Here is an 8,030-nt window from a genome sequence, read left to right on the forward strand (position 1 = left end):
AACATATGTGTAAAATGGTGAGTATATGTGTCTGCAGGATTCCCAATGTCTGATTGCCAGCAGTAAACTCCAAAACTAAGGAGTCTACTATCTATGGAGTCTATGGAGTCACAGCATTCACACAGGAGCCTGAGAAAAGGGTGCTGTTAGGAAGATTTTGGTGGTGGACCCCGAGACCCATAAGGACAGGGATAAGAACTGATAGATGTACTGGAATGGGAGAGTAGGGTTTCAGTGGTTTGTTCACCAGAGGGGTCTAGGGAGCCTTCTGTGACAAGCTACTTAGTGCCACTGCTCTAATCAAAGGATCCTGGTGAGTTAGACACAGATGGAACAACCTTTAAATCCTAGTTTTTCTAAACCAGTCCTATTGTTTTCTTAGCTTTAGTGATTTTTTACAATTATTTTTCTTCACTTCATCACAGGATGGTAAAATTTCAAGTGATAAAAGCAGAGAACAAGTGGAAGAGCTTCTGAATGAGCGCAGTGACCTGCGAGAAAACTACCACATGAGACTTAATCAGGTAGATCATACAAAATATATAATGGAGCTATGTCACAAAACCGTATTACAGCATTGGTGAACCAAAAACTGAAAAAGTTTCAAGAACCAAGTTAAAGGAGAACTATGAGGTGAGTGGTTTTCACTCACATCATAGTTCTAGCCGACCTGTGACAATGAGACTGTCACAGGTCGGCTCAGTAGATCGGGAGGTGAGCGAACACATACCGGCGTTCGCTCACCTCTCGATCCTGTCACGGCTCTCTGCCGTGACAGGGGAGGGGCTGGATTCCCCCCTCCCCGATCCGCCAGCGCTGACTAGCGGAACGGACGGGGGAGGGGGCGTGTACAGCTGGCTCTGCCTCTAGATAGGCAGAGCCAGCTGTCAGTCACGCAGCTGGGCGGATCCCGCCACAATTGTCAAGGATCCGCTTCAGCTGTGGCGTCTCAAGGGGGACAAGAAGGCCTGGCTCGCAGTCTCCACTGTAATTTATTCCAAAGGTGTTCTTTCGGGTTGAGGTCAGGACTTTGTGCAGGCCAATCAAGTTCCTCCACCCCAAACTCACTCATCCATGTCTTTATGGAACTTGCTTTGTGCACTGGTGCGCAGTCATGTTGGAACAGGAAGGGGCAATCCCCAAACTGTTGCCACAAAGTTGGGAGCATGAAATTGTCCAAAATGTCTTGGTATGCTGATGCCTTAAGAGTTCCATTCACTGGAACAAAGGGGCCAAGTCCAACCCCTGAAAAACAACCCCTCCACCAAACTTTACACTTGGCACAATGAGGCAGGCAAGTACCGTTCTCCTGGCAACCGTCAAACCCAGACACGTCCATCAGATTGCCAGAAAGAGAAGCGCGATTCGTCACTCCAGAGAACACGTCTCCTTTTCTCTAGAGTCCAGTGGCGGCGTGCTTTACACCACTGCATCCGACGCTTTGCATTGCACTTGGTGATGTAAGGCTTGGATGTAGCTGCTCGGCCATGGAAACCCATTCCATGAAGTTCTCTACACACTGTTGTTGTGCCAATCTGAAGACCACCCCAAGTTTGGAGGTCTGTAGCTATTGACTCTGCAGACAGTTGGCGACTTCTGTGCACTGTGCGATTCAGCATGCGCTGACCCCGCTCTGTCATTTTACGTGGCCTACCACTTTGTGGTTAAGTTGCTGTTCCCAGTTGCTTCCACTTGGTTATAATACCACTAACAGTTGACCGTGGAATATTTAGTAGCAAAGAAGTTTCACAGATGGACTTATTGCACAGGTGCCAACCTATCACGGTACCTTGCTTGAATTCACTGAGCTCCTGAGAGCGACCCATTCTTTCACAAATGTTTGTAGAAGCAGTCTGCATGCCTAGGTGCTTGATTTTATACACCTGTGGCCATGGAGGTGATTAGAACACCTGAATCCAATGATTTGGAGGGGTGTCCCACTACTTTTGGCAATATAGTGTATGTTCTGCATATTGGAAATGGTATATGCTTTATCAAGTATGCAGCAATGGTTGAGGTGCAAATACTGTATACATACCTTGAATATGGTACTTACATGTGGTTGCTACTCTGGTTTATTTGTACATGGGGTGTATCAATATATCTTGCATTTTTTATACCCATACAGAAATGAGCCATTCTTCTCCATTTGTAAACATCTGACGAGGAGGATGCACAGATTTGTTTGCTGTCTATATAGAAAAAGTGGTGGTTCTGGAAGAATTTCTTTACTTCTGTTGTCCTTGTGTAGTATTAACTGTAGCTAACTGGGCATTTTGGGAGTATTCCTAGCTGTTGACTGTGTTTGATAACTAAAAGTAATCTGTTTACTGTCTTTGCTATATTATATCAGTTTGGCAATAAGTTTACTTATAGTGAGGCCTGTATCCTCTGTTTAGAATTTGTTCCCTAGGTGTTTATGGTGGTGATTCCTCTCTGTAGTGTTTGAACAAATATGATTGTATGATAAGATTGGCTGAAGGTGGCTGATTATTTGTCCGGTGATCACATGATGTCTTCTGGGCCAGTCTCTTTCTTCTGCTTATGGGGCAATGATAGGGGGGTGGGAGCTATAAGCAGACAATCCCAGTACCAGAAAAACTATATTGATAGGACTAGTTTTATAACCGATTAATCACCTTGTTCCCCAATAACACTCATGCAAGGCTGACCTGCACTGTACCTTAGATACTGGATCATACTCAGTCTCGTTTAAAATGGTCATGAAATATTTGTGGGCACCTTAAGAAAGAAAGTATTATTCATTGGTTTTCAGTGTATGTAACGTGTGAATAGTTGGGTTTAGAAAGTAAGGCGATGTGGCTAATTATTAGTCTAATGTTGGGTGGGAAGTTTACTGACGTTTTTGATCAGTTGTTGCTGCTTCCCAATTCCCAGGATATAATCATGTCATGCTAGTAGGGCAGGTGGGCACAAGTGGTAGCAACTTTTCTTTCAGTTTAAGTACGTGTACACAAACCGTGATGTGATCCTCAAGTGGGATGTTATTTCAATAGGGACTCCAAATCCATGGGTTCAAGAGGGCTTACTTTTGGCCCCCACCCCCTAATAGTGCCCCATTTGTTCAGGCTTTTAGAGAGTGTCATCGGGTTACAAGGCTGGAATGCTCTGGCAAATGTTGTTCTTCTGAATATGTGGGAATATATGCTGCTGGTTGCTAATGTCAATTTCCTGCCAATCGCCCAACTTCTTTTACATCTAGTACAGTATTATTTCAGGTTTACTTCTCTGTTATGCTGCTTAATAATGAAGGTAAAGTACTAATGCCTTCAGAGTGTTGGTATGCTGTTGGCATGTACTTCGTTGTACTCCAAATTTTACTTTACCCAAAATTCCTTGTGATCTTTAGACCTCACTTTTATATTTCTTTTGGGGTTCTTGTTCTGTTAAAAAAATACATGGTTGCCATGCCAAGATTTTGGCATACATGCTATAATTTTACCCAGGGATGCATTTTGTCTTAAACTAATAGTAGGTATTTGCAGCAGGCATGTGGAGTCCTGTATGTTATCTCACATCTCTCTCTCCACAGGTTTCGGTGTTTCTTAAGTCATTTGGAGATATTCTTTGTAAACATGGTAGTATCTGAATAATCATAGAGGACGGGATGTTTTTGTAAACCTTACATGGAAACTTAACTTAACATTTCTGTTATTTATACATAACTGCAGTGGTTCATATATGACCTTTAACATAGAAAAATGTTTTTCAGGATACCAATTAGCGCTTCCAATATTGCAGCAATATCACAAGATTGATCTTTGTAATATAATGTGTGTTCACTTGATATTTCAGGCAACAGTGTGTTGTGATGTTGGAGTCTGCTAAAAAAAAAAGTTGAAACTCCATTTTGCCTGTGTTGCCAATCTGTTCCTGTGTCAGGCTGTCGATATAGAATTTTCTTGAAACCACAGTTCCAGCATTTCTTCCATCAGTGATCCAAATTCACAGATTTAACTGTACTGACATACCACAAACAGTCTTAGAGAAAGACAAGAACAAATTAGGGTTGTATTTATTTTATGGTATATATTTTATATAGTGACTTTTTAAACTTCTTAACTCTCAAAAGATCACAGCTGTCATAATTGAACTGAAACATCTGAGGCAAGCATTTAATGGGGTTTTGAAGAATTCTGGGGATCCTAATGACAGGAATGCAATGGTTTGGATAAGCAGAGTACAAGCAATTAAGGTAAGAGTTCATATAGCTAAGATTTGCCATTAGAGAAAATTGTTCCTAATATCTCCCATACTTAACAAACTCTAGGAATTGTAGATTCGGGCAATTAAAATCAAGTGTTTTATTTAAATTCTCTGCAATAAACTCTGTGCCATTAATCCCTAATCTGTATTGTTAAAGAGTTAGTTCTAAAGTGCTTCTGTCAGAGCATATCTACTATCTGTGTGGCCTGTGCTTGTGCATGAGGATGCAGAAGCACCATAGTGACTCCATCGGACTTTGATAATTCACGTTGTCAGGGTAGAGGAGGGTCCTCCCCTATGGTGCTGATTATCTGAGCTGAGAATTGGGACCTCACCCAGTGAAGGCAGATTAAGGGCAGTGGTGTGGTCTACTGTCCATCTGTACTTTTTATATAGGAGCAAAGAATTCAAGTAGTGTATACATTTTGAGTGCTAGTAAAACAGTCAATAATATGTGGCAGGCACAAGAAGCAACGTTTCTGTATTGTGCACACCACATCACATACAGCTCACCACGGCAATCTCCTTCTGTAATTGGCTCTGTAGTTCCCCTATACTTCATGCTTAGCTCATAAAAATCAAGTCCCTGGGGAAATAAAAAAAAAGTTTTAAGAAGCATAATTACACCAGTTATCTGAAAATACTGAATGGAAATGTAGGGCATTGAAAGCATGTGTTGGCAAACTGAATGCACCTCCTAACTACTTTCTTGAGTTCTTATTGAAAGATTAAGACGGTAATTGACTATTGAGCCGAAAGATTAAGCCGAAGCATTGGCTAATCCGAAGGCAAATAAACAACTCTGTCGAGCTGAACACATATGCTTCGACTCGGCTGAGCCGAAGCCACTGCCAAAGCAGGGAGTACGGTCTGCCGAAGCTGACCGTTCTCTCCGCAAATGTAAAAAACTGGGTGGAGCCAGCCATGAAATATCAGCTGGCTCCGCCCAGTTGTTGTCGTTCGACAGCCTAGCGTCCTCAAGTTACTTCCTTGATTGATTGACAAGCATTACTTCATGGATCAATTTTTTTAACTTTTTTTCAATTAAAGGAATTTTTTAAAACCTTTGCTGTTTTTTTTTCAATTAAAGAACTTTTTTAAAACTGTGGTGTTTTTCTTTACATTTTTTTTAACCCTTTAGTGAAATGAGTAGGGGTACAAGTACCCCTTACTCATTCACAAGGGAGCTTGTGGGGAAGAGGTCCATGTCCCTATCGGCACGGGGACAAGGTGCTTTTCCAGGGAGGACCCTGAAAAAGCACCTTCCCAGTGCCAAGGCCTGGTATGACAGGTTGGGGGGGGGAGGCACTCGCTCCTTCCCCCTTTCCTGCGCTGCCAGGCCTCGTGCTCGGATTAAGGGCCTGGTTAGGAATTTTAGGGGGATCCCCACGGTTTTCCCTCCCATTTTTGGGGATGGAGTTCCTCCTTAAAACTCCTACCAGACCTAAAGGGTCTGGTATGACTTTTGAAGGGGGGGGGGGGGGGCGACACACTTTTTCAAATTTTTGTTTCTTTAAAAAAAAAAATCAAATGTTGTTTTTAAAAAAAATTCTTTTTATAATTTTTTTCTTTTGTTCACATTTTTTTTTTAAAATTCTGCTCGCTAATTTGTAATTTGGAGGTACCAAGCAGAATAACTGAGCTGAATGCAGTTCGGCGGCATTCAGCTTTTCACTCACTGCCGTTCGGCCCCTATGAGAATAGGGGCGAACGGCAGTGAGTGAACTGCAGGAGGTTCGGCTCAGCAGATCCAGATGTTGGATCAGCTGAGTCGAACGGGTTCCTCACTTAGGCTCAACCAAACATGCTGAACATGTTTGGCTGACTGCACCCAGCCGATGTATGGCTTGTAGCCGATGTGCAGGGTTGAAGTGAATAACGTTTGGCTCACTTCACTTTGAGTTGGTTATTCACTCGGCTGCCTTCAGCAGCTTAGTTAATAACCCCCTAAATATTTGATACATAACACACAATCTAAATGTAATTTAATCTGTTCTCTTTCCACTTTATTCTAAACCTGGGTTACGGTATGTTTTTTTTTCATGTGCAAGCCTTCCCTTCAGCCTCATTGTTGTACCTATAACATGAAAATTCCAAGTGTAGCTCACATGCACAGTTGTAATAGTGTTTTATGAATACCATTATACATGCACGGACAGATTTAGGGTCTAAATTAGAGGACCATTCTTATGAAGCAGAGAACCCCCTTTAAAATAAACATATCATCACCATAATCTACTTTGAAGGCAAAATCTACTTTGAAGTAGCAACAAAAATAAATAAATAAATACATATGCACACTTTTATAAAAGAAGAAATGTGCATTAATATATTTATTTTTTTTTGCATTGGAATACGTATGAACTACATGTGCAGTGACATAATTGCACTTGTACTTCATCAAGAACTGCAAGTCCCTCTGTGACGGTGGCAGATGAGAATTATACAGGGCTATTCACAAAATGGTTTGGAGAAGGCAGGAGAAGTGAACAATCTAGGACAATATAGCTGATTTGGAAAAATTCTCCAATTCAGCTCACTTTCCAGTTCAGCTATGTTGGCCTAGATTGTTCACTTCTCCTGCCTTCTCCAAACTCTTCACCCTTTTGTGAATGGTCTCTCCAATCACATATCCTATGAAAGGATCTGTGAATGGATGATGCAGCTGTACAGTCAGAACCATGCACAGCCACATCAAATTTAAAAGACGCCTGGATGCTGTGGGGACAAAACTCTGCAATCCAGGTATGTGGGGGCGGGTTTGGGAGGCTGGAGATGCAACCATTTTTCATATTACACCCTAAATATGGTTGCAAATTGATCCTAAAAGTACACTTAGGGCGTTATTCAGTAAAGGCCAGTAAAGGACAACATAGCTGATTTGGCAAAATTCTCTAATTCCGCTCACTTTCCACTTCAGCAATGATATCCTAGATTCAGGAGCATAACCAGAAATCACAGGGCCTCATAGCAAAATTTTGTATGGGGCCCTGTGATTTCTAGTTACGCTCCTTGCAGAGCCCACCAGAGATCCCACACCGCCCACCTGAGAGTGACCCTGCAGAGCCCACCATAGAATCTCTATGGTGGGTTCTGCAGGGTCTCAGGTGGGCTGGTCGCACCTCTGCACGTCTTTAGCGGCCCGTCTGGGTCGCTAAGGCAATAGTTCCGCCATTGCCTAGATTGTTCACTTCTCCTGCCTTCTCTAAACTCTTTACCCTTTAGTGAATAACCTCCTTGGTCTTTAAACTAGAAGCAGGAATGTACTCTTCCCTCCTCCTTTACTTCACTATTGACCCATTAGAGTCATGATTGGCCTCAGGAGACAATAGTGAAGTGTAGGAGATAAGAATGAGTCTAAACTTGGCATTCTAAGCTCAGGATTAGCATAACAGAGTTCCCTGGGTTTAAGCAATTTGGGGACACTTAAGAAGCTTTCTAAAGATATGCACACGTGGAGCTGCCTGCTATTCCCTTTTACTATCAGTTTAATGGGCTTGTGATAACATGTTTAACATAATTTTTTATTTCAGGATTCTTTGGAACTCCTTAAACTTCAGGAGCAAGTAACTGAATCCATGCAGGAGAATGGTTTCAAGAAAAAGCACACTTAAACCTATGAAAACCTACTAAAGGTCCATTGAAATATCACAATTATTTTGGCACTTTTTACCTTCTATCTTAAATGAATCTGTTGATTATCAAAATGTTTTGTTGGTAATTTCTTTGCATATAATTAAATACGGTAGAATATTATGTCAAAAAACACCTAAAACTCTACTATACAGATCTATGTTATTTAA

General features: G+C 41.7%; 1 long non-coding RNA gene across 1 annotated transcript; it reads left to right on the forward strand.

Moving 5' to 3' along the window:
- The first annotated feature begins 429 nt into the window (after positions 1-429).
- LOC108794526 lies at positions 430-7,825 on the forward strand. The gene is made up of 3 exons (XR_001941715.1): positions 430-524; positions 4,094-4,216; positions 7,761-7,825. It is a non-coding gene; the product is annotated as an uncharacterized LOC108794526 (long non-coding RNA).
- Positions 7,826-8,030: the final 205 nt, after the last annotated feature.

This window comes from Nanorana parkeri, unplaced genomic scaffold, assembly GCF_000935625.1.
Source record: "Nanorana parkeri isolate BGI_ZX_2015 unplaced genomic scaffold, ASM93562v1 scaffold863, whole genome shotgun sequence".
Taxonomy (NCBI): Eukaryota; Metazoa; Chordata; class Amphibia; order Anura; family Dicroglossidae; genus Nanorana; species Nanorana parkeri.